Below are 23,837 nucleotides of genomic sequence, written 5' to 3'. Positions count from 1 at the left end.
ATCAGATAACTTCTAAGTTTTGGTCATAGTTGTTCAGTTTACGTAATATATATATATATATATATATATAAATATATATATATATATATATATATATATATATATATATATATATATATATATATATATTATATATATATATATATATATATATATATATAATATATATATATATATATATATATATATATATTTCACTAGCGTTTAAAATGATCCTATTTTGAAGTCTTGCAAAACATCGTACATCTGGTAGCAACGTCTGCTCGCCCAAGTCCCGAGTTCCTACAATTGAGTTCCTTTTGTGTAATGGAATTTCATTATTATTATTATTATTATTATTATTATTATTATTATTATTATTATTCCATTAATGATATATTTACAGTATTTCAAAGTATTGAGATAAGAAATTTTATGATCAGATTAATTGGATCAAACCACACCACACTCAGAAAAAATGTCAGTCTATAGGCCTACACACACACACACACACACACACACACACACACACACACACACACCACACACACACACACACACTATAACGAAAGACGCAGAAATAAGAAATAAGCAAAATATCAAACAATTACTAGATCTAGTATATCCTTTTATATACAAAAATATACTTTCCGTTTGTTCTGGTTTTCTATTAATGATTTTTGGGAGGCTATATAGGATAGGGACTATAAAGAAATCCTGGAAATGAATTGAAATAAATGGCAAGAGGCCGAATGGTCGGAAGAATGACTAAATCTCACAGATCTCGTAATTTCAAATAAAACGAATATATAAAAAAGAGTTTATCTATTCAGAATCTCTAACCTGATATAGTCTTTATTATAATATACACATTTCAGAATTTAATAGCAATTTTAATCACTAATCTTTACTTGAAATAAATTTGAAAAATTACGCTGTCCCTAAATCTCACAGATTTCGTGACTCCTGAAAGCCCCTGAGCGCCTCCTGCAGCCCACCGTGACCTTGGGCCCTGGAAGGAGCTTAAGGAGGTCCTACGTCCTGAGTGACTGAGTCCTGAGGGGACACGGTCAGTGAACAATGATTAGTGAACCTAAACGGATCTACTCTACTTCGTTCCTAAGGGTGAGACTATTTTTTCCCTTTGTAACTTTGTGTTGTTTTAATCGGTTTATATGTGTGTGTGTATTACCAGTCCACCGCAGGACAAAGGCCTCAGACATGTCCTTCCACTGAGTCTGTTTATAGTCTTTCTATGCCAGTTTACACCCCGCAAAGTTTCTTAGTTCGTCGATCGATCGTCTTCTCTTCCTTTCCCTCTGCTTCTCTTACAATCTGTAGGGGACCCATTCTGTTATTGTTAATGTCCATCTATTGTCTGTCATCCTCATTAAATGTCCTGAAATTTATTAGACTTTATAATAGACTGAAAAGGCCAATAAACACATTAAATATATATAATTGTCTTATGCAAACCATAATGGAATTCAGTAAATATATCAATTTTGTTCCTTAGAGCGTTTTACCGACATCTTTGCTTAAAAAAAAAAAAAATAAAAACATATTCATCATGATCTCTTTTTTACTATTTTTTTTTCGTTTTTCTCTCCCAATTTTCATGAAATATTTTCAGGTCTTCTTCTGTTCCCGTAATTATCCAAAGAAAATATATTTTATTGGTAAACGACTCAGTTTGTCTCGATAATTCATGCATTTATACATATTTCATGTGTTATTCACGTTAGTTTTCGTGATTTCTATACACACACGCTCACACACACATTTCTAAGGAGTTTTTGTTTATTAGAGAGAGAGAGAGAGAGAGAGAGAGAGAGAGAGAGAGAGAGAGAGAGAGAGAGAGAGAGAGAGAGAGAGAGTGGTATGAGGCAATCCTACTCAAATGAATCATGTACTGATTCTCTCTCTCTCTCTCTCTCTCTCTCTCTCTCTCTCTCTCTCTCTCTCTCTCTCTCTTCTCTCTCTCTCTCTCTCTCTCATATATATTTATTTTAAGATGTTATGAACTGAAAAATGTATCGAGACGTATACACGCACACACGCATATAGTTTATATTCAGAAGTTAACTAAATTAGAATATTTTTTCTAAAAGAGGCCTTAGCGTAGATATGGCTGCGAGCTTCATTTTTCCTTTTTTATAGAGATAAAGACTTACAAAAATAATCAGGAACATTATGAGAAATTGGTAAAAAAAACAAAAAAATAAAAGGAAATAATCTATCAGTTTACCAAGAACTACAGTCTGTAGTTCTTGGTAACTGATAGATATTTCTACTTTGGATAGCTAAGTGAATTCAAATGCATCAGTCAGTTTTAGAGTTCATTTATTTTTTAGCCTATTATTAATTCTTTATTTTTTATTTCTTATTACATTTTTAATTGTTCTTCATTTTCACTACAGTTCTGCTGGCTATTTTGCAAAGTACAAATAAACTTAGGATTAGGCCTATATGAAACCTAAAGTTTATAACATGATTTTGAATATTACGTTAAAAATGGTTGTCAAGATTTATCAAGTGTCAATCCTTAGTTATTTTGACTTATCTTAATTACGCATAAAAGATATAAGCCAAGAAAAATCGTGCTTAAAATTAAAAGTTAATTTTGACAAACAATCCTTTGTGAAACTGTCTAAGTAAGCCTGACATGCAACGGATTTGCATCTAGCCTTTATCCCGCGTAAATATTTAAATAGTGACTTAAATAACAACATATTAAACAATGACTGATACTTTATGGCTTGACTAATGAATAGCATTGCATTATGCTTTATTAAAGCTGGACAAACTCAAATCATATTATGTGGACTGCCTAGAGAAGAGGAAAAGCAGCGTTGCCAAATGTTCAAAGAAATTTAGTGGATAATTCATTTATTCGAAAGTCAAGTATCATATACAAATCAAGGCTTTAAAAAGAGTGATTTTTCTATAATAATTAAATCATTTATAACATAATAAATCCCTTTTTAAGTATGAACTAGAATATGGTTTGGAGATTTGGCAGCGACTTGGCGCACCATTGTTGGAAAACAAAACAAAGTCAGGTGTATTTCGTCTCTCTCTCTCTCTCTCTCTCTCTCTCTCTCTCTCTCTCTCTCTCTCTCTCTCTCTCTCTCTCATTATTGTCTCCCTGAAATATATTAGTTTTATTCGGAAATTCTGTCATTTCTTGATATATATATATATAATATATATATATATATATATATATATATATATATATATATATATATATATATATATATATATATATATATATATATGTATATATATATAAAATTGTTGATATTCCATTGTTTATTCCCGATTAAACGTATTCAAATTCTCTTTGAGTGTTTCTTCTTCTTTGCAACTTCGACAATTTTAGATAGGTGGCCATTTAAGCACATTGCCAAAGTACTTTTATGTACTTTAAATCTCATGTGATGTACTCTACTGTACTGTACATTCTTGTGGTATTACTTTATAATGTGGAATTTGCTTCGCCATAAATTTCTTTCACAACATTTAGAGGAAATTATTATTATTATTATTATTATTATTATTATTATTATTATTATTTATTATTATTGTTGTTGTTGTTGTTGTTGTTGTTATTCTGTGAACCATGGTTTTCCACTGTCTTGGATAGTGTTCTCTCGTTAAAGGGTACAACACTCAGGTACGCTATTTTATCTTATTTCTCTTCCCTTTTTTTTTAAGTTTATGGTTTACATATAATAGATTTATTTTAATGTTGTTTCTGTTCTTAAAATAGTTTAATTCTTCATGACTTCTCTCGTACTTTATTTATTTCCTTTCCTCACTGGGCTTTTTTTCCTTGTTGGAGCCTTGAAGGAATCACTCTCTAGAGACAAGTCGAAACCCTTTGAAAACAACAATAAAGCCAGATTAAAAGATTAACACTAATACAGGGACGAGTATCCGAATTTCCCTCACCCTTTGTTTTCAACTGTACGTGCGGGCACAAGATCACTTAAATAACATCAACATCTTTACAATAATAATTTTTTTATTGTAACAAACACACTATATATATATATATATATATATATATATATATATATATATATATATATATACTATATATATATATATATAATATATATATATATATATATATATATATATATCGTGTAGACTTTCCTTAGAGATTCTTTGCATCCATTGAATGTTTTCTTCACCTTCCACCAGCATTTTTTTTTTTTTTTTTCAAAAGTGGAGATTTCTTTTCGTGCGTAAAAGTTTAACACTGTTCCTCTTAAAACATATTTGTTGAAGTCGTCTAGAGCAGTCACGGTACGAAGACGGGAGAGAGAGAGAGAGAGAGAGAGAGAGACTGGATTTAACTTCTGGTTCATCATAGCCACCTCTGGTTAATCCTGTGAGATTAGTCGAAAAGGAAGGACATCTAAGTACTGTGTTCATTTTCCCTTAAAGCGGCTGAATCATTTTGACACGAGTAGGCCTACGCTACACAGTGGGTCAGAAATCGTCTCAGCGTCCACGACAGATTGGTTTTACTATAGGTTGGTTTCCTGTGAACGGTCAGAGAAAAGGTCTCCCACCATCACCAATCCGTAGTTGGCCAGCGTGGTGATGAAAACGAGCCAAATCACAGCCATGAATAAGGACATGTCTGAGGTCTTTGTCCTGCAGTGGACTAGAAACTTCTCTCTCTCTCTCTCTCTCTCTCTCTCTCTCTCTTCTCTCTCTCTCTCTCTCTCTCTCTCTCGTATTTTATTCATTTCTTTATTTCCTTTCTTCACTGGGCTATTTTTTTCCTGTTGAAGTCCTTGGGCTTATAGCATCCTGCATTTCCAATTAGGGTTGTAGCTTAGCTAATAATAATAAATATTGACGGAGTGGTGTAGCACTGGACTTAAGTATTGTAGGTCCATAATATTCCACTGAGTTGACTCAACTGTATGTAAACATATCCTTATCATTTGGGGTTATAATAAAGGACAAAGGCCTCAGACATGTCCTTATTCATGTCTATGGTTTGGCCAATTTTCATCAACACGCTGGACAACTGTGGATTGGTGATGGTGGGAGACTTTTACCTGATCGCTCACAGGAAACCAACCTAGTATTGGTGTCCCAGACAAATTAAATTAAAATTTGTTGGGAGATTTTTATCTAAAAACTTAAATACGCAAAAAACGAGATTTCAATTTTAATCATTTATAATAAATCCAGATGAAAATTGCAGATAAAATTATTATTATAAAATTTGATTGATTTTAATCAAATGTAAAAATAAAAATTGTAAAGGTTTTTTCCTTAAAAGATTTGGAAAAAGAAGAAAAGTCTTTGTTTCATATTTTACCAGAAAAATTTAGAAAAATACCTTCAAACTTTGATTTATTTTACAAATAATAAAGACAATATACCAATTTTTATATATTAATTCATAAATTTATTAAATTTTACAGTTAGTTTTGATAAAAAATTTATTTTAAATTCAAAGAGTACAAAGTTGAAATGATAGTTATATATTAGAGAGGGATTTAGCATGAGTTTCTAGTTACTCTTTTAAAGCATATTTATTTTTTTTATAATTTTAATAGTATATTTATATATTAAGACGACAAACAAACTAATATATATTTATTTTTTCAAGCTGTGTAATTTTTTGCCAAATATTTGCGAGATATTAAAGGTAATTTGCCATTGTTTACATAAGAAGTTGACAATTACCTTTTAAATATCTATTATTGCCCAAAAAACTTGGCGCCAAATTGAAACACTAACAAAATATCCTAATTATTCCAAATTATGAGAAATATACAGACTTTTCAACAAATTTTCTTGATTAAAATTAAACTTTGATAAAATCTAAGGGAATTTTATTGAAAATTTCACTATCTTTTATTCATATAATCTTTTTCCTTTTGACCACGTGTTCTTGCTAAAAATCAGCTGATTTTTTGCATTACCAACTATTATTTGCAATGTACCTTTAATATATCATATTTATTTGATAAATAAAGAATTATTGGCATAAAAAACTATTTTTAATAAATTTTCCTAGTTCAATAATTTAATATTTAATAAAAATAATATTTATTAAGCATAAATTTTGAATTTATACATTAGTTTATATAATAGAAAAGTTAATAGTTGCAAAATTAGTTGTTTTTACAGTCAATAGGAGGCGATACCATCGCCATGTCCATGAAAATCTTTCAGGTGCCGAGCGTAAAATGTGTATAAAAACATGATCAATTATTATAAATATATCATAATAATAATGAAATTTAATAATTATATGGTTTAAAAGTTTTAAATTTAATTTATATATGATTTTATTGGATATTTTGTATTTAAGCTTGTTGACACTTAGATCATGGCGTCTACATTTAGGGGAATTATTCCAAATAGAAAAAAAAATCTATTGATTTTGGGGACAAGTTTTCTGAACCAGTTTGATGGTTTAAAGAATATTTTATTGTTTATGGTTATTAAAATTTAATTCCTGAAAGTAATTAAATTTTATAATATAACTATAAGGCACAGAAATATATGTAATCCTGAATTTAGATTATGTTGATAAATGCTAGGGAGAAAATTAACTCCTAATTTGGGGGAAAATTTGATAAAAAAAACAGTTTGATGATTTAAGTAAAATTTTATTGTCTATTGTTACATAAAACGTAAGTTCTAAAATTAATTACATTTTATGATATAACAATAAGAGACCTAAATATATATAACACTGAATTTAGATTGTGTTGATTAATGCTAGGGAGAAAATTATCTCATGTTTTAGGGGAAGTTTCGTTTGTTTAGGTATATTTATTTTCATAACAACATGGCTAATTCAATATGGCAGACGGAGTGATACTTCCAACTCATCGTTCACAAGTTTTATTTATTTTTGTGCCTTTTAAAGTGACTTTTCTGTAAGTATTACTGTAAAAAGTTAATCTATATAACTTTATTACTATGTTGATATATAATTAAGAGTGGCACTCTCAGAATTTATATGGAAAATATAGATTTAGAGTTTTTGAACCGGCTTCCAGTGACAGTACCGTGTTTCATGCTATAGCCTACATACAAATAAATTCATTTATAATTCAAGGTTATTTTAGTATTCATACTGTATAAAGGTCAATGAGGAAGGTCATATTAAGGTCCATATCAGAAAGTTACTTGAGTTATAGATTGTGTTATTTACTTAACCCCAATTTTAGATTTTCACATATTTTCGTAGTGGCAGAGACTGGCCTTCATGATTCTATTATATGATTCAAATTCCATGATCCAGGTCATTGCTGGAAATTCATGGAATTATGTATGTAGTTTTAGGTTATCATAAGTTAATATATCAATTTTATTGTAACTACCAAATGTGTGTGTTAATGGCAGATCATTTCTTCCCTTACCTAACCTAACCTACCCCAGTAATTGAGGGTCTTACCTTAGGCAAAGACCCCTGTTATATCTTTGCTGAAGACTTTTATCTTGCCTGATGTTGAATGACTTATGAGTTATTAAAAACTCTTAATTTAACATATTTCCACCCTCAACTATATGGATTTTTGAATTTTTATAATTTGTACAGCATTTTGCAAAAGCTTGAGATTTTGGTATTACTCTCTGCAAGCACTTCATGGGCCATCTGCTGCCTTCGTAGATTTGAACAGAAAGTTTGCTTGGTAGAAGCACTGTATTTGTTTTGAGAAGTTTGTTTGTATGTGCGTTGTTCATTCAGTATGTTGGGTGTATATTTAAGCAGCAAAACTATATATTTATTTACCAAGGCACTTCTCCAATCTTGGGGGGTAGCTGACATCTAACAAATGAAAAAAAAAAGGGACGTTTCCTCTCTACGCTCCTCCCAGCCTGACGAGGGACTCGACCAAATTCGGCTGGTACTGCTAGCAAAACTAGGCACAAAATACTTTTCTTAGAGTTTTCAATAACTATTGGGAAAAATCTGCCTGGCTGAGTTAAACATGATTAATATATATTTGTTCCTACAGATATAAAAAGGCAATGTTTTTTCATAGCGTGAACTCAGCTGTCAAACTATATAATGACGTGTCGTCTGTTACTGTCTAACGGCAAGGGAATCTTACTAATCCATACACTTTGTTGTCAGGGGCACTGCCTATTTTTATTATTTCTCGCAGATAATGGTTAGTATATCTCTTATAATGTCATTATTGTTCTTAAAACTCTATACAGAATTGTTCAAGTACTGGGTGTTCGATGTCGAACAGCCGTGGCCCTCTGCACAAAACATCTCGATTCATTCCAGTCTTGAGCCTTCCTTTCCAACTCCACCATCGTTAGCCCGCACATCTTGATATTGTCACTCAATCTAGTATTAGGCCTTCCTCTCGTTCTTGTACCATAGACTGATCCAATTAGTAGCGTTCTTTCCAGAGTATTGTGTTTCCGAACCTGGTATCTAATAAAAGTTAGTCTTCTTTCATCCAAAATGTCAAGTAATCTTTTTTCGATATTGATCTTTTGTAGAACTTCCACGTTAGTCTTTTTCTCAATCCAGCTTATCCTAAGGACTCTTCTGTAACACCATAGTTCAAAACTTTCTAATCTTTTCTGATCTGTAGCTTTTAAAACCCAGCATTCTGAGCCGTATGATGCGATGGGGAAAACAAGTGATTTGAGAAGCCGCTTCTTTGTGTTTAGAGTGATATGTCTGTCTTTCCACACATGGCTTAGTACGATGGTTACATTCTTTGCAATACCAATTCTTCTTTTGATATCTTCTTCCTTCCTTCCTCACTAGGCTTTTGTTCCCTATTGGGGCCCTTGGTCTTGTAGCATCCTGTGTTTCCAACTAGGGTTGTAGCTTAGCAAGTAATGATAATGATAATTAAATAAATTAAAGATGAAAAAACTTTGTACATCTTACTGTATTGTATATTTAACCTGCTAATAGAAACTTTATTTTGGTTTAAAGGCTCCAAATTTGTCTATATTTACCACCGAACTTAATGGCATCCTGACTCCTATGGACATAAATAACCTTATAGGAAGTGGGGCTAATTTTACAATATTTTGTGACGTAAGGAGTCTCCTACGAAACTTCAAAGGTTTTAATTCTTGTAACCCTTGAGTTTTTAAGATTTTAGAGTGCTCATTATTATTGGGCTGAGAGGTATAGCAGTTCAATTATGCTGGGTTCTAGCAGGTATACAAGTTAAGTTTTGCGGGGCACCGACAAATCTGTTCATAAATGAAGAGGCAGAGAGAGAGAGGTAAATGAAGCTGCAACCGATTTGTTTTGTCGGCTACCTATTGGACACACTCGTCTGATGCACAAGGTTTTTTATGACTGGCTGAAATTAGCCATTTTGTAAACTGGTACCCCTTCCATAGAGCTATTTTTTTTACCTAATGCCCCACTGTTGTTTCCTTGAGAAATAGATGTGTTGGAGGTTCGAGGTAGGGATAGCGGTTGGCAAAGATTCTTGGGCAGATTGGAGTATCTCTCAGAGTTCTCGTAATTCTACCTTCTGAGAAAAATTGTCATAGGACATAAAACTACGCATCACTTAAGCCTGCTCGCACTTTGGGTAATCACCTGTTCCCAAACATTCTCCCGTGAGTGTATACTCACCTGGATGCGCGCACTATACGTTTAGTGTGCGTTCTAAGAACTTTGAATATAGTATTCTCCTTGTTGTGCACTCTTCCGTTCGCATTTGCTATTCACCGGGTGCACGTGGTGCTGATTTTGACTATTGCTCTCCACTTAGCATGTGAACGCCCATCTATTTGCACTCCATGTGGCTTCTCAAGGCGAGAGAACACGCACCGAGAACATATTTACCTTGAAAATACTATATTGTACATGTAGGTATGAGATACACCTACTTACTCCCTGTGTTCTATGTCACAAAGGGGAGTTAGCACACTACCAGTAGGGACAAGGACTGTTCCATTCTCTTCCTTTCTTGCACAATGACTCCAACTTTTGGGAGAGAGAAAACAATCTGGGATCATTCTCGTTGTGTGTACAGGTTACGAGATGTTAGCGGCACTAGCGCAAGTCAGCCGTATGCCCTTCAATTTTGTGTTTCATCTTTAGGGCAAGATTCTGATTCTGTTTGCTCCTTACAAGACAAGTTTCCCTTGCTTTTCTTGATCAGCATTTTCTCTTTGCATCGGCTATCCGCTGCTATTGCAAAAGTTACACTGTTACCCAAGTTAGTTACTGCTATCAGGAACCTTATAGAAGGTTATCATGATGGGGAACCACATTACAATCGCTTACTGAGACGCGAAACCTGTCGGTGGAGAACCGCAAGATCTGGAACATGGATTAGAGCGTACACTCTTACCTCTAGCGTTCATCACATTTGAATCACCAGGGAACTCATTCACCTGATTCCATTACCAGTTTCTTCACAGCACTCCTTCCATAGAGGAGGTAGAAGGAAACAGAAACAGGATGGCAAATCTGTCGAAGAGTCTCGAGACTTGACAATATGTTTGTATGGCTTCATGGGAGGAGTAGCGTAGGACTCTCAGTATGGGGTATAAGAACGCCAAAAGTTCTCCATCTCGTTTATCATGTCCGAGACTATTCACATCCTTGATTATAAACCATCCAGTATGGTCGGAGGAAATTTCTCCTACCTAAGGTTAATAAGTCTCCGATTAAAGAACGGGGTTTGATATTAGCGGAGGAATAAATCTCAAATTTTAAAAGTAATTTGTAATTTTCAATATTAAACTTACCCGATAATCATGTAGCTGTCAACTCCGTTGCCCGACAGAATTCTATGGAGGGATACGCCAGCTATCACAATACTAGAAGGGGGTGTACTTACCAGCGCCACCTGTGGCCAGGTACTCAAGTACTTCTTGTTGACACCTCCTCAATTATTCCTCTGTCGTGCTTCCGGCAAGACGTTCTGGGATACGCTTATGGTCTTCGAGTTTTTTCACGGCTAATTGGTGAAGTATTCTCTCAGATTAACGGCTGTCGCTTTACTGGAAACCTTCTTATATTAGCTAGATAGCTTTTATATAGTCCTGATTAACGGTTAACGATCTTTTGCTTGATTTTGGAACCCCCTTTGGCTAACTCTTTGGATTCAAGATGTCTGACATTTCGCAAGCCCCCTCCCATAGACGATGTAGGTCTTGCAATAGGCGTATTCCGAAGGCCTCGGTAGATCCTCACACCGCTTGTTCTGACTGTAGGGACAGGCCCTGTCAGTTAGAAAATCGATGTGAGGAATGCGCTGGACTTTCGGAATTGGAATTTGTCCGTCTTTTGAAATATTCAACTAAGTTAGAGAGAGGTAGAGTTAGGAGGAGTTCTTCTCACTCTTCACTGTTTTCCTCACCTCATGATCCCCTACCTTTTCCTACCCCTGTAGTGGCTACCCCCGAACCTACTGTTTGCCCTCCGCCTGATATGTCTGTTGTTTTGCGTGCTATTCAGGCCTTAGGCGATAAAGTAGAGTCAGTGGTAAGTGACCATAAGTCTCTGATGGCCGAAGTTAAAGAACTTAAGGTCAAGAGTGCAGTGGGTGGAGTTAGTGCCAGTGCTGTGACGAGTGCTAGTGTCAGTGCAGTGCCAAGTGCTAGTGTTAGTGCCAGTGTGGTGCGTGAGGATATTTCTGTGCGAGCCAGTCGTCCTCCCAGTCCGGGACCTCTTGCAAGCTCCCAAGCCCAGGGGAGAAGCAATGTCGAAGGGCATAAGGGTTCGGCAGGCCTTGTTAGGCGCACAGAAGTATCCTCGGTGGTTGCGGGCGTGTCTTCCAAAGACCGTCACTCCCACCTGCAGACGATTGAGCCCGTCTTTATCTCGTCCGCTGATCAACTGTCAGGGAAGAAACGTTGGTCTCAGGTCTCGAGACCACTTAAACGCAGAGTCCAGTCCGCGAGTGCTCAGCCAGGTTGCAGTCATTGGCTCAGCTCTGACTCGCCTCAGTCATCTGTCGACTGTACTCCGCCCAAGAGGAGTAAGGTTCTGCCACAACAGAGCTCGACTGTTAAGGCTTTACCTCAGTCTACTGTCGTTTCTGCCGATCCCAAGTGGACTCTTCTTCAGTCCATGCAAGCACAGCTTTCGGACTTGATGCGTGAGTGTCGGGCTGAGAGTGTTGCACCTCCGCCTCCGCCTTCACTCCCTCCGCCTGCTCTCGCTCCGCCAGCGCTCGCTCCGCCTGCGCTCGCTCCGCCTGATCGCAGCACCACCTGCCAGGCGTACGATGTTGAGCCACATTCTGAGTTCGCTGTTCCCAGTGGTGTTCAGCCTCCGCCTTCTTTAAGGCAACCTTTACTTTGGGATCAGGAGGATTATACCACTCTTCCTCCGCCTCCCCTTGCTGCTCCACCAGTGGTGCAACTCTCGGTTGAGGTACAACAACCTCTCCCGTCCATGAGTCAGTCTCCTCAGCTCTCGCTGCAGCGAGCTCAACCCTCCTCAAGGCAAGCTCCTCTACACCCTGGACTTGCGCCTCAGGAGCCTCAGCTTGCGAGACATTTACCTTGTTCTGCGCAGCCTCAACCTCATCATGCTCCGCTCATACCACAGGAACAGGAACTTGCTACTCCGCTTCCGCCCACCGCTCAGCAAGCGCAATCCTTGGGTTCAACCTCTCATGCTAGGAGTCAGCCTCCTCCACCCATGCGCCTACCTTCTGCTTCGTCTGTTATTCAGCCTTTGCAGTCTGAGCCTCAGGTTTTCCCTCAACAGTTACTTGAAGAGGAAACCACTATTATTGTTCCTACTCGTTCTGACTCTGCAGTTCAGCATTCTTGTCCGATCTCTTCGCTACACTCTGGTGATGAGGCTTCGGATGATGAGGAGGCACACCTGGATCCCTCATCAGACGTGGATGAATCCAAGCTTTCTCCACAGTCTATTGACTTTCGCAAGGTCTTGGCTCTACTTAGGGAGGTTTACCCAGACCACTTTGTCTCTGCTATTCCCCGCTCTCCGCCATCTGAGTTTTCGCTGGGCATACAACAAGCTAAGTCCACATATACTAAGCTAGTCCTAGCTAGGTCCTCTAAGAGGGCTTTAAGGATCTTAGGAGAATGGCTGCAGTCTAAGCAACACCTTGGCAAGACCTCTTTCATGTTCCCTCCAACGAAGCTCACTTCGAAAGCGAGCGTTTGGTATGCCACAGGAGAAGCACCAGGCTTGGGAGTACCTGCCTCTGCCCAGGCTGACTTCTCAAGTCTGGTAGACTCGCCTCGGAGAACTGCAATGAGGCGCTCTAAGGTTTGTTGGACCTTCTCAGACCTGGATCACTTACTGAAAGGAATGTTTAGAGCATTTGAAATGTTCAACTTTCTAGACTGGTGCCTGGGGGCCCTCAGCAAGAAGACCTCTCCTGCGGACAAAGATTCTGCCATGCTTTTAATGTCCTGCATGGATAAGGCCATTAGGGATGGATCTGGTGAGCTTGCGTCGATGTTTGTATCAGGGGTTTTGAAGAAAAGGGAACAACTGTGTACCTTCCTTTCCGCCAGCATTACACCTTGCCAACGGTCACAACTCCTTTTTGCTCCGCTCTCGAAGTTCCTCTTCCCCGAAGAGCTGGTTAAGGACTTGTCTGCTGCCCTGATACAAAAGGATACACACGATCTTGTAGCCTCATCGGCTCGTAAGTCTAAGGTTGCTACCTCTGTCCCCAAGACTTATCGCTCCCCAGTGGCTGATACCCCTGCTACGAGGTTCATACCGCCCTTTCGTGGTAGAGCCCCCAGCCGGGGAAGCTCCCGTCCAGACTCTCACAGGAGCAAGTCTAGGAAAGGATCCAGGACATCTAAAGGAAAAAACTGACTCTCCGCATCTCCAGACAGCAGTAGGAGCCAGACTCAAGATCTTCTGGCGAGCCTGGGAGAAGAGAGGTGCAGACGCCCAGTCTGTCAGTTGGCTGAGGAACGGTTACAGGATTCCATTCTGCCTCAAACCACCTCTGACCACATCGCCCATCAACCTCTCTCCCAACTACAAAGAAGAGGACAAGAGGCTAGCATTGCACCAGGAGGTGTCGCTACTTGTGCAGAAGAAGGCAGTGGTTATAGTCCGGGACCATCAATCCCCGGGCTTCTACAACCGTCTCTTTCTTGTGGCCAAGAAGACAGGAGGTTGGAGACCGGTGCTGGACGTCAGCGCTCTCAACGCGTATGTCACCAAGCAGACGTTCACGATGGAGACGACGAAGTCGGTCTTAGCAGCGGTCAGACAGGAGGACTGGATGGTCTCGTTGGACTTGAAAGATGCATACTTTCACGTTCCTATTCATCCAGACTCCCAACCTTTCCTGAGATTCGTTTTTGGAAAGGTTGTCTACCAGTTCCAAGCCCTGTGTTTTGGCCTAAGCACAGCTCCTATGGTCTTTACTCATCTGATGAGGAATATAGCAAAATTCCTACACTTGTCGAACATCAGAGCCTCCCTCTACTTAGACGACTGGCTGTTGAGAGCCTCCACGAGTCGTCGTTGTCTGGAGAATCTCAATTGGACTTTAGACTTAATCAGAGACCTGGGTCTATTAGTCAACATAGAGAAGTCTCAACTCATTCCCTCCCAATCCATTGTGTACCTGGGAATGGAGATTCGGAGTCAGGATTTTCGGGCTTTTCCATCGGCCCCCAGGATAAGCCAAGCCCTAGAGTGCATCATGAGCATGCTGAAGAGGAGCAGTTGCTCAGTGAGACAGTGGATGAGCCTAACAGGGACCCTCTCATCACTGGCCCTGTTTGTCGAGCTAGGGAGACTCCACCTCCGCCCTCTTCAATTCCATCTTGCAGCTCATTGGGACAAGGGTTCGACTCTCGAAGCAGTCTCTATCCCTATCAACCAAGAGATGAAGACCACTCTCCTGTGGTGGAAGCACAACCTCCTTCTCAGGGAGGGTCTATCGTTGGCCATTCAGACCCCCAATCTTCATCTCTTCTCAGATGCATCAGACTCGGGCTGGGGTGCAACCTTGGACGGACGGGAATGCTCGGGAACGTGGAACGAGGAACAAGGATTACTCCACATCAACTGCAAGGAGCTGCTAGCGGTTCATCTAGCCCTGTTGAACTTCAAGTCCCTCCTGCTAGGCAAAGTGGTGGAGGTGAACTCGGACAATACCACAGCCTTGGCTTACATCTCCAAGCAAGGAGGGACCCATTCGAGGAGCCTATACGAGATCGCAAGGGACCTCCTCATTTGGTCAAGAGGTCTAAACCTCCCTCTGGTCACGAGGTTCATTCAGGGCGATATGAACGTCTCAGCAGATCGCCTAAGCAGAAGGAATCAGGTCATTCCCACGGAATGGACCCTCCACAAGAGTGTGTGCAACAGACTTTGGACCTTGTGGGGTCAACCTACCATAGATCTGTTTGCCACCTCCATAACCAAGAGACTTCCGCTGTACTGTTCCCCTGTTCCAGACCCTGCAGCAGTTCATGTGGATGCTTTTCTACTGAACTGGTCCCATCTCGACCTGTACGCATTCCCACCGTTCAAGATAATAAACAAAGTTCTGCAGAAATTCGTCTCGCACGAAGGGACACGGCTGACGCTGGTTGCTCCCCTTTGGCCGGCAAGAGAATGGTTCACAGAGGTACTTCAATGGCTAGTCGACATCCCCAGGACTCTACCTCTAAGAGTGGACCTCCTACGTCAACCTCACGTAGACAGGTTGCACCCAAACCTCCACGCTCTTCGGCTGACTGCCTTCAGACTGTCGAAAGATTCGCTAGAGCTAGAGGCTTTTCGAAGGAGGCAGCCAGTGCGATTGCCAGAGCAAGAAGAGTTTCCACTCGTAGAGTCTACCAGTCTAAGTGGGAGGTCTTCCGAAGCTGGTGTAGAGCCAATTCAATATCCTCTACCAATACCTCTGTGACCCAAATAGCTGACTTCCTTCTACATCTTAGGAATGAGAGATCCCTTTCAGCTCCTACGATTAAAGGATATAGGAGTATGTTGGCTTCAGTTCTCCGCCACAGAGGTTTGGACCTGTCTTCCAACAAGGACCTTCAAGACATTCTTAAGTCTTTTGAGACGTCTAAAGAACGTCGTCTTTCCACTCCAGGCTGGAATCTAGACGTAGTCTTAAGGTTCCTTATGTCATCTAGGTTCGAACCTCTCCAGTCAGCTTCCTTCAAGGACCTTACCCTCAAGACACTTTTTCTCGTCTGCCTTGCAACAGCTAAGAGAGTCAGTGAGGTTCATGCCTTCAGCAAGAACATTGGTTTCACAACCGAATCTGCAACATGTTCTTTTCAGCTTGGATTCCTAGCAAAGAACGAACTTCCTTCACGTCCTTGGCCTAGATCGTTTGAAATACCTAGCCTCTCCAACATGGTAGGTAACGAACTAGAGAGAGTTCTTTGCCCTGTCAGAGCTCTCAAATATTACCTTAAGAGGTCTAAGCCTATTCGAGGACAGTCAGAAGCTTTATGGTGTGCCATCAAGAAACCTTCGAGGCCCATGTCCAAGAATGGGGTTTCGTATTATATAAGGCTTCTGATCAGAGAAGCACATTCTCACTTAAAGGAGGAAGACCTTGCATTGCTGAAGGTAAGGACTCACGAAGTAAGAGCCGTAGCTACTTCGATGGCCTTTAATAAAAACCGTTCTCTGCAGAGCATAATGGATGCAACCTATTGGAGGAGCAAGTCAGTGTTTGCATCATTTTATCTGAAAGATGTCCAGTCTCTTTACGAGAACTGCTACACCCTGGGACCATTCGTAGCAGCGAGTGCAGTAGTAGGTGAGGGCTCAGCCACTACATTCCCTTAATCCCATATCCTTTTTTAACCTTTCTCTTGAATGCTTTTATTGTTGTTTTTATGGTTGTTACGGTTGGCTAAGAAGCCTTCCGCATCCTTTTGATTTGGCGGGTGGTCTATTCATTCTTGAGAAGCGCCTGGGTTAAAGGTTTGGTAGAGGTCCTTTAGTAGGGGTTGCAACCCCGTGTACTTTGGCACCTTTGGGTTGATTCAGCCTCCAAGAGGAACGCTGCGCTCAGTAAGGAAGACAAACTTTAAAAAAGAGGCAGAGTAACGGTTCAATTCGACTTCCTTACCAGGTACTTATTATTTCATTGTTATTTGAGATAACTGTTATATGAAATATGGGATACTTAGCTATCCTTTAATCTTGTACACTGGTTTTCACCCACCTCCCTGGGTGTGAATCAGCTACATGATTATCGGGTAAGTTTAATATTGAAAAATGTTATTTTTATTAGTAAAATAAATTTTTGAATATACTTACCCGATAATCATGATTTAATCGACCCTCCCTTCCTCCCCAGAGAGAACCAGTGGACCGAGGAATAATTGAGGAGGTGTCAACAAGAAGTACTTGAGTACCTGGCCACAGGTGGCGCTGGTAAGTACACCCCCTTCTAGTATTGTGATAGCTGGCGTATCCCTCCATAGAATTCTGTCGGGCAACGGAGTTGACAGCTACATGATTATCGGGTAAGTATATTCAAAAATTTATTTTACTAATAAAAATAACATTTTTCATAATTATTCAAACCTGAGTTTTGAGGTCCATTTCCCTCTTCAACTGCAAGCCTTAAATGAAAGCCTTAAGCTTAAGATTAAAGCTTGAATCTCAAGCTTAATATGGGCCAGTAACTAAGGACATCTCATATATTGACAGCTGAAGTTCAGTCGAAGCTGTAGACATATTCTTACTAAAGAACGTTACTTTGTAAATTTAGGGAAAATACAAATTACTTGTGATATAATTCATTCTACATTTCAAGTTTAAAAGTCTATTACGTTTTATGAAATGAAACCAGACGGGTAAAAAGACATAGAAATATACCAAAGTGTTTTATGTATATAAGAACTTTGATTGTAATCTAACAGTTTTTCCTAGTTAGGCAAATTGAACATTCGCAAATGCGAAATGTTTTTTTTAGAAGGATTTAGATCTGATGTATTATAATCTGTAAAAATAGCATTTTTTAAAATGGGAAAAGTACATTAGTAAGTATTAATTATTTGTTAATAGTTATCTGCATCCAGGAGTCTATAAAACCAGGCCAGAAGGGATTTTTATTCATTAATACTGTTGTGCGAGTTTTAATGCAATATTTTAATGATTTGGTGCATTGTAAGCTAAGACTCAATAGTCGTTAGACAATTAGGCTTTGTAATTTTAAAAAGCAACGTTTAAAGTTTAATAAATTTTTCCAATATGTCATTTTTATATTTACCTCCGCCACCAATCTTGGAAGGAGGTTATGTTTGTTTGTGAACAGCTTCCTGGCCACAATTTTAATCATAGAGTAATGAAACTGGCAGGGATTAACTGTTATGTAAATAGCTGGAAGTGATTAAATTTTGAAAGGTCAAGGTCAAGGTCACGGTTGAGCAAAATGTCCAATTCACGTAATCTTTCACAAGTTTGGACATCTTTGTCAGAGAGACTTCAAACTTGGTTCACATTTGAGTGTATTGAAATCCATGCCAATTAATGCTCGTTAAGGTCAAAGGTCAAGGTCGAGAAATAAGGTTCCGCAGCGGAGGTCTGCACTTTACCGAATGCTCCTCGTTTTAAAAGCAACACTAAAAGTTGAATAAATTTTTATGTTTTTATATTTGTACGTATAACTTAATTTTGTAAGTTGGCAAAACTGACATGTAAACTGAAGTAAATTTGTTCATATATAAAATGTATTTGCCGATTCTCTTATGGTTAATATTAGTGATTTTCTGGATTCTTTATGTATATTTTTTAATCCAGGTTTAGGTGACACCAGTATACTTATTTTATATCAGTAATAAATCAAAATTGCAATTCATTATATATTATTTTCAATTTGCAGGTGATGCACAAGGCAGGATGAGTCAAGGACAGAGGCAATGTAGGCGACCTGTAATAAGTCTCCGTTGGGAGAAGGGTCTATTTCTCTCTCTCCGAGCCTCACCCTTCAGCTCCCCCATCGGGATAGCGCACTCCCTGTTCTAACGGTTTCTACAGCCATATAAAGGTTTGTCTCTCGGTTAATAGGTCTAGAAAATAACTCTCTGGATCATTTATATTATTTGATAACTTGTGATATTTCCTCAATCTTAGCTTACGAGCAAATAGATTCCAAGAATCTGTCTTATATGTCGATTGTTAAATTTTATTGTAAAATGAGCTGAACCTAACTCGCATGCCTACAACGTTTAGCTTCAAAAGTCGAGAAATAGATTTTTAATTTCAAATAAAAAATGTTATGTTCATAGCTCTGTCTGTCACCAGCGTAACTCAAAAAGTTACATGTGAATTTTTATGAAAATTACGGGATATTTCAGAAATGGGCTGACTTAGAAGTAGTTAGAATTTGGCTGTGATCGGCCCTGCATTTGTACCTCTGCCATTGAAGTTGGGAGGAGGTTATGTTTCTGTCCCTTTTGGTCCGTTTGTCTGTGAACAACTTTTACGGATTCATTTTTATATCGAGACGTTGAATTGATCTAATTTTGAAAGTCCTAGGTCAAAGGTCAAGGTCAGCTGAATTACCCCTAACCTCAACCCCAAGTTCACATACGGTTTTCACACACACTTCAAATACGCCTACAGTCTAAATTGATTCTTGGAAAGGCAAGCTGGTTTTGAGAAAGAAGCTACCGTGGCGGAGGTCTGCACCCCGATTGCTTTTCTAGTGTTATTATAGAGTAGATTCATTCGCAGGCAATATATGAGAAAGGGGAAGGTTGGTCCTATGTAGACTTCAGCTAATTCCAATTGATGTCTACCAATAGATAATTAGAAGTTCTCTCGTTGCTCTTCACCACCCTAGACTGATGTGTTCTACTTGGTGAGGGTAATAATGTGATTTAAAACTTAGATTAACTATGTGTGCCAATTTATCTTGACTTTTACGAAAAAGAGGAAGCCAATTCACTTCTTAAAGTATTTTATTTTTCCTTTTTTTCTTCACTGGGCTAATTTCCTGTTGGTGCCCTGGGCTTATAGTATCCTGCTTTTTCCTACTAGGGTTGTAGCTAATAATAATAATCTCCGTTGTGAATTAGTGTTCAAACTTATAGATCATGTAGTTGTGAACTACTCATTATTGTCAGGGTTACTTAATTTTATTTATTTTATTTTTTTTTTGCCTTGTATCCAGACATCTTGATGTTTTTAATGTTTCTTTTCTTTATAAGAGCTTTTCTTCATCAGCATAATTGATGTAGAACAAAACGGAAATTGAATTGAGAACCCCAAAATTGCACGAGTTAGGCAGGCACCCTGAGGAGAACTGAACTTAGTAATGATTGGACAGTATTTAGGCCAGTTTTATGTTATTTAATGTAATACATTTAACATAAGATATGTCTTACAGTTTATTATATAAGTTATTAATACATACATATACCAAGGCACTTCCCCCAATTTGTGGGTTAGCCGACATCAAACAAATAAAACATAAAAGGGGATGTCTCCTCTCTATGTTCCTCTCAGCCTGACAAGGGACTCAACCGAGTTCGGCTGGTACTGCTAGGGTGCCACAGCCCACCCTCCCACATTATCCACCACAGATGAAGCTTCATAACGCTGAATCCCCTACTGCTGCTACCTCCGCGGTCATCCAAGGATCTGGAGGAAGCAGCAGGGCCTACCGAAACCGTCACAATCGCTCGCCATTCATTCCTATTTCTAGCACGCTCTCTTGCCTCTCTCACAGTTATTAATACTTAAAATATATTAAGATACATTTTATGATTTAAGAACTGACATAGGATTTTGTGTTTTAGAAAAGCTATACTGTATAAATGTACATTAATATGTAGAATATCACTGAAGGCTTATTTAAAAACTCTTTCATAGTTTCATTTTCACCAGAGTAATTTTCAATATTTAACTTAGCCGGTGATTATAATAGCTGCAACTCTGTTGCTTGACAGAAAACTCTAAGGTAAAATTCGCCAGCGATCGCTACACAGGTTGCGGGTGTGCCCAACAGCGCCATCTGTCGTCCAGATACCCAGTACTCAATGTAAACAAAGAACTCAATTTTCTCTCTGTCGTGCTCCCGACAAGACGTGCTTATTCGCTGTTGCTAACTGGATTTGTTTTCACAACTAATTGGTGAAGTACACTATTCTAGTTTTGAGCTTTCGCTGTGCAGGCTTTTTCTTCGCAATTCCTTGAACTCTTTTTGATTACGGATTCTTTGTTGATGACTTTTTGATAGTTTTTGAATTCCCCTTTGACCAATTCAAAATGGCTGACCCTTCACAAGTCCCAAAATTTAGGAAGTGCAATGCTAGGGAATGTTCAAGGCATCTTCCGAAGGCCTCTATCGACCCTCACACTGTTTGTTCCAATTGTCGGGATAAAACCTGTCAATTGGAAGATCGATGTGAGGAGTGCGTTGGCCTTTCGGAATTCGATTTTATCGAATTCCAAAAATATACACGTGGTATCGGGCGTATCTACCTAAGATCGCCCCTGCCTAACAAAGACGAGAGAGCCCATTTATTCCTCGTCTGCGGAAGAGGTTTCTCGCAAGAAACCATGGACTAAGGTCTCACGACCGTTAAAGGGCAAGTCGGTCCCTTCCGCGCAAGTCCAACGGCCCAGCTGTAGCCACTGGGTCAGTTCGGACTCGCTGCAGTCATCCGATGACTGCTCACCTCCTAAGAGAGGCAAAGCGGTACCGCTTCAGACAGTTACACCGTCTGTCGCCGCACCTGCTCCTGTAGACCCTAAGTGGTCTTTACTGCAAGACATGCAGTCGCAACTCACGTCGCTTATGCAGGACTTTCGTGCGGAGAAGGTTGCTGCCGCACCAGTAGCTAGTGCAGCTCCTTGCCTACAACCACCCACACGATCGGTTGTGCGTCCTGGGGACGCTGAGGTAACCTTCTCACGCACTCCAGTTGAGAGAGTTCCGCCACCCATGCGTTCCAGTGTGATCTGCCAGCCGCATGTTGACGTTCAGTGATGCACGGAGGTATCCGTTGACGTCCGTGAGGTTCATTTTGACGCGGTGCGTCAACCTCCGCAACCCAGTGTGGTTGCCACTGCGCACCCACATCAGTCTAGACAGTCTGGAGTAGACGCTGTGCGTCCCCGCGCTGCTATGGTTGTTGCCAGCTCACAGACTGGGCAACAGTTCCATGACGTTGCGTCCGGCTCAGTCACGCATGCACCCGTGCGACCGGACTCAGCCAACCAGCCGTTACCCACTCCGTTGCCGTTCCCTCATCAGTTATCGGATGAGGGACTTTCTGATGATGATGGTGCTGCACATGAAGATGAACCGCACTCAGAACTGGACGAGCCCAAGTCTACACAACCCTCTTTGGACTTTAGGAAAGTTTTGGCCCTGTTCAAAGAGATGTTTCCGGACCAGTTTGTGTCTGTAGCTCCGCGTTCGCCTCCGTCAGAGTTTGTGTTAGGCATGCCGTCAACTGCTCCTGCCTTTACTAGACTCGTCCTCGCACGCTCGTCCAAGAGAGCTTTGCGAGTAATTGGAGAATGGCTGCAGTCCAAAAAGAGTTTAGGGAAGACAGCTTTTACGTTTCCCCCTGCTAGACTCTTCTAGATCGAGCGTCTGGTATGCCACGGGAGAAGTTCTCGGCTTGGGAGTTCCTGCCTCTGCCCAGGGCGACTTCTCAAGTCTTGTAGACTCTCCCCGCCGCCTAGCCATGAGACGCTCGAAGATATGTTGGTCATCTTCGGACCTGGACCACCTTTTGAAAGGGATATTTAGAGCCTTCGAGGTATTCAACTTCTTAGACTGGTGTCTAGGAGCTCTAAGCAGAAAGATCTCTCCGACGGAGAAGGAGACTTCCTTGCTCATTATATCCTGCATGGACAAGGCCATACGTGATGGGTCTAATGAGCTTGCTGCATCCTTTGTGTCCAGGGTCCTTAAGAAGCGTGAAAACCTGTGTTCATTCCTTTCAGCTGGAGTTACACCATGCCAGAGATCCGAACTTCTGTTTGCTCCTCTTTCTAAGTGCCTTTTTCCAGAGGACCTGATTAAGGAGATTGCTGCTGCTTTGATACAGAAGGATACTCATGATCTTGTTGCGTCCTCTGCTCGCAAAGCTACCCCTTTGCCTACCTTGTCAGCTAGACCAAGGAGGGACACTCCAGCGTCCCGTTTTATTCCGCCCTTTCGTGGCAGAGCCTCCAGCAGAGGAGGTGCTCGTGCCGAAGGGAGACGTGGAAAGAAGAAAGGAACCAAGTCCTTTAAGGGCAGAGTCTGACTGCCAACTTCTTCAGACAGCAGTGGGAGCCAGACTCAAGAACTTCTGGTAGACCTGGGAAAAGAGAGGCGCAGATGCACAATCTGTGAAGTTGCTCAGAGAGGGGTACAAGATCCCGTTTGTACGAAAACCCCCTCTAGCAACGTCCCCCATCGATCTCTCTCCCAGGTACAGAGAGGAAGACAAGAGACGGGCATTGAAACAGGAAGTGTCTCTCTTACTAGAGAAGGGAGCGGTAGTCAAAGTCCTGGACCATCAAACCCCAGGATTCTACAACCGTCTCTTCTTGGTGTCCAAGAAGACAGGAGGGTGGAGGCCGGTGCTAGACGTCAGTGCGCTGAACGTCTTTGTCACAAAGCAGACGTTCTCCATGGAGACCACAAAGTCGGTTCTAGCAGCGGTCAGAAGGGAAGACTGGATGGTCTCGTTAGACCTAAGGGACGCCTACTTCCACGTCCCCATCCACCCGGACTCCCAACCTTTTCTGAGATTCGTTTTCGAAAAGGTTGTCTACCAGTTTCAAGCCCTGTGCTTTGGCCTAAGCACAGCTCCTCTTGTGTTTACGAGGCTGATGAGGAATGTAGCCAAATTCCTTCATTTAGCGGACATCCGAGCCTCCCTCTATTTGGATGACTGGCTTCTCAGAGCTTCTTCCA

The sequence above is a fragment of the Palaemon carinicauda genome, chromosome 43 (genome assembly GCF_036898095.1).
Source record: "Palaemon carinicauda isolate YSFRI2023 chromosome 43, ASM3689809v2, whole genome shotgun sequence".
Classification (NCBI taxonomy): Eukaryota; Metazoa; Arthropoda; class Malacostraca; order Decapoda; family Palaemonidae; genus Palaemon; species Palaemon carinicauda.
This window is presented reverse-complemented; position numbering follows the sequence as displayed.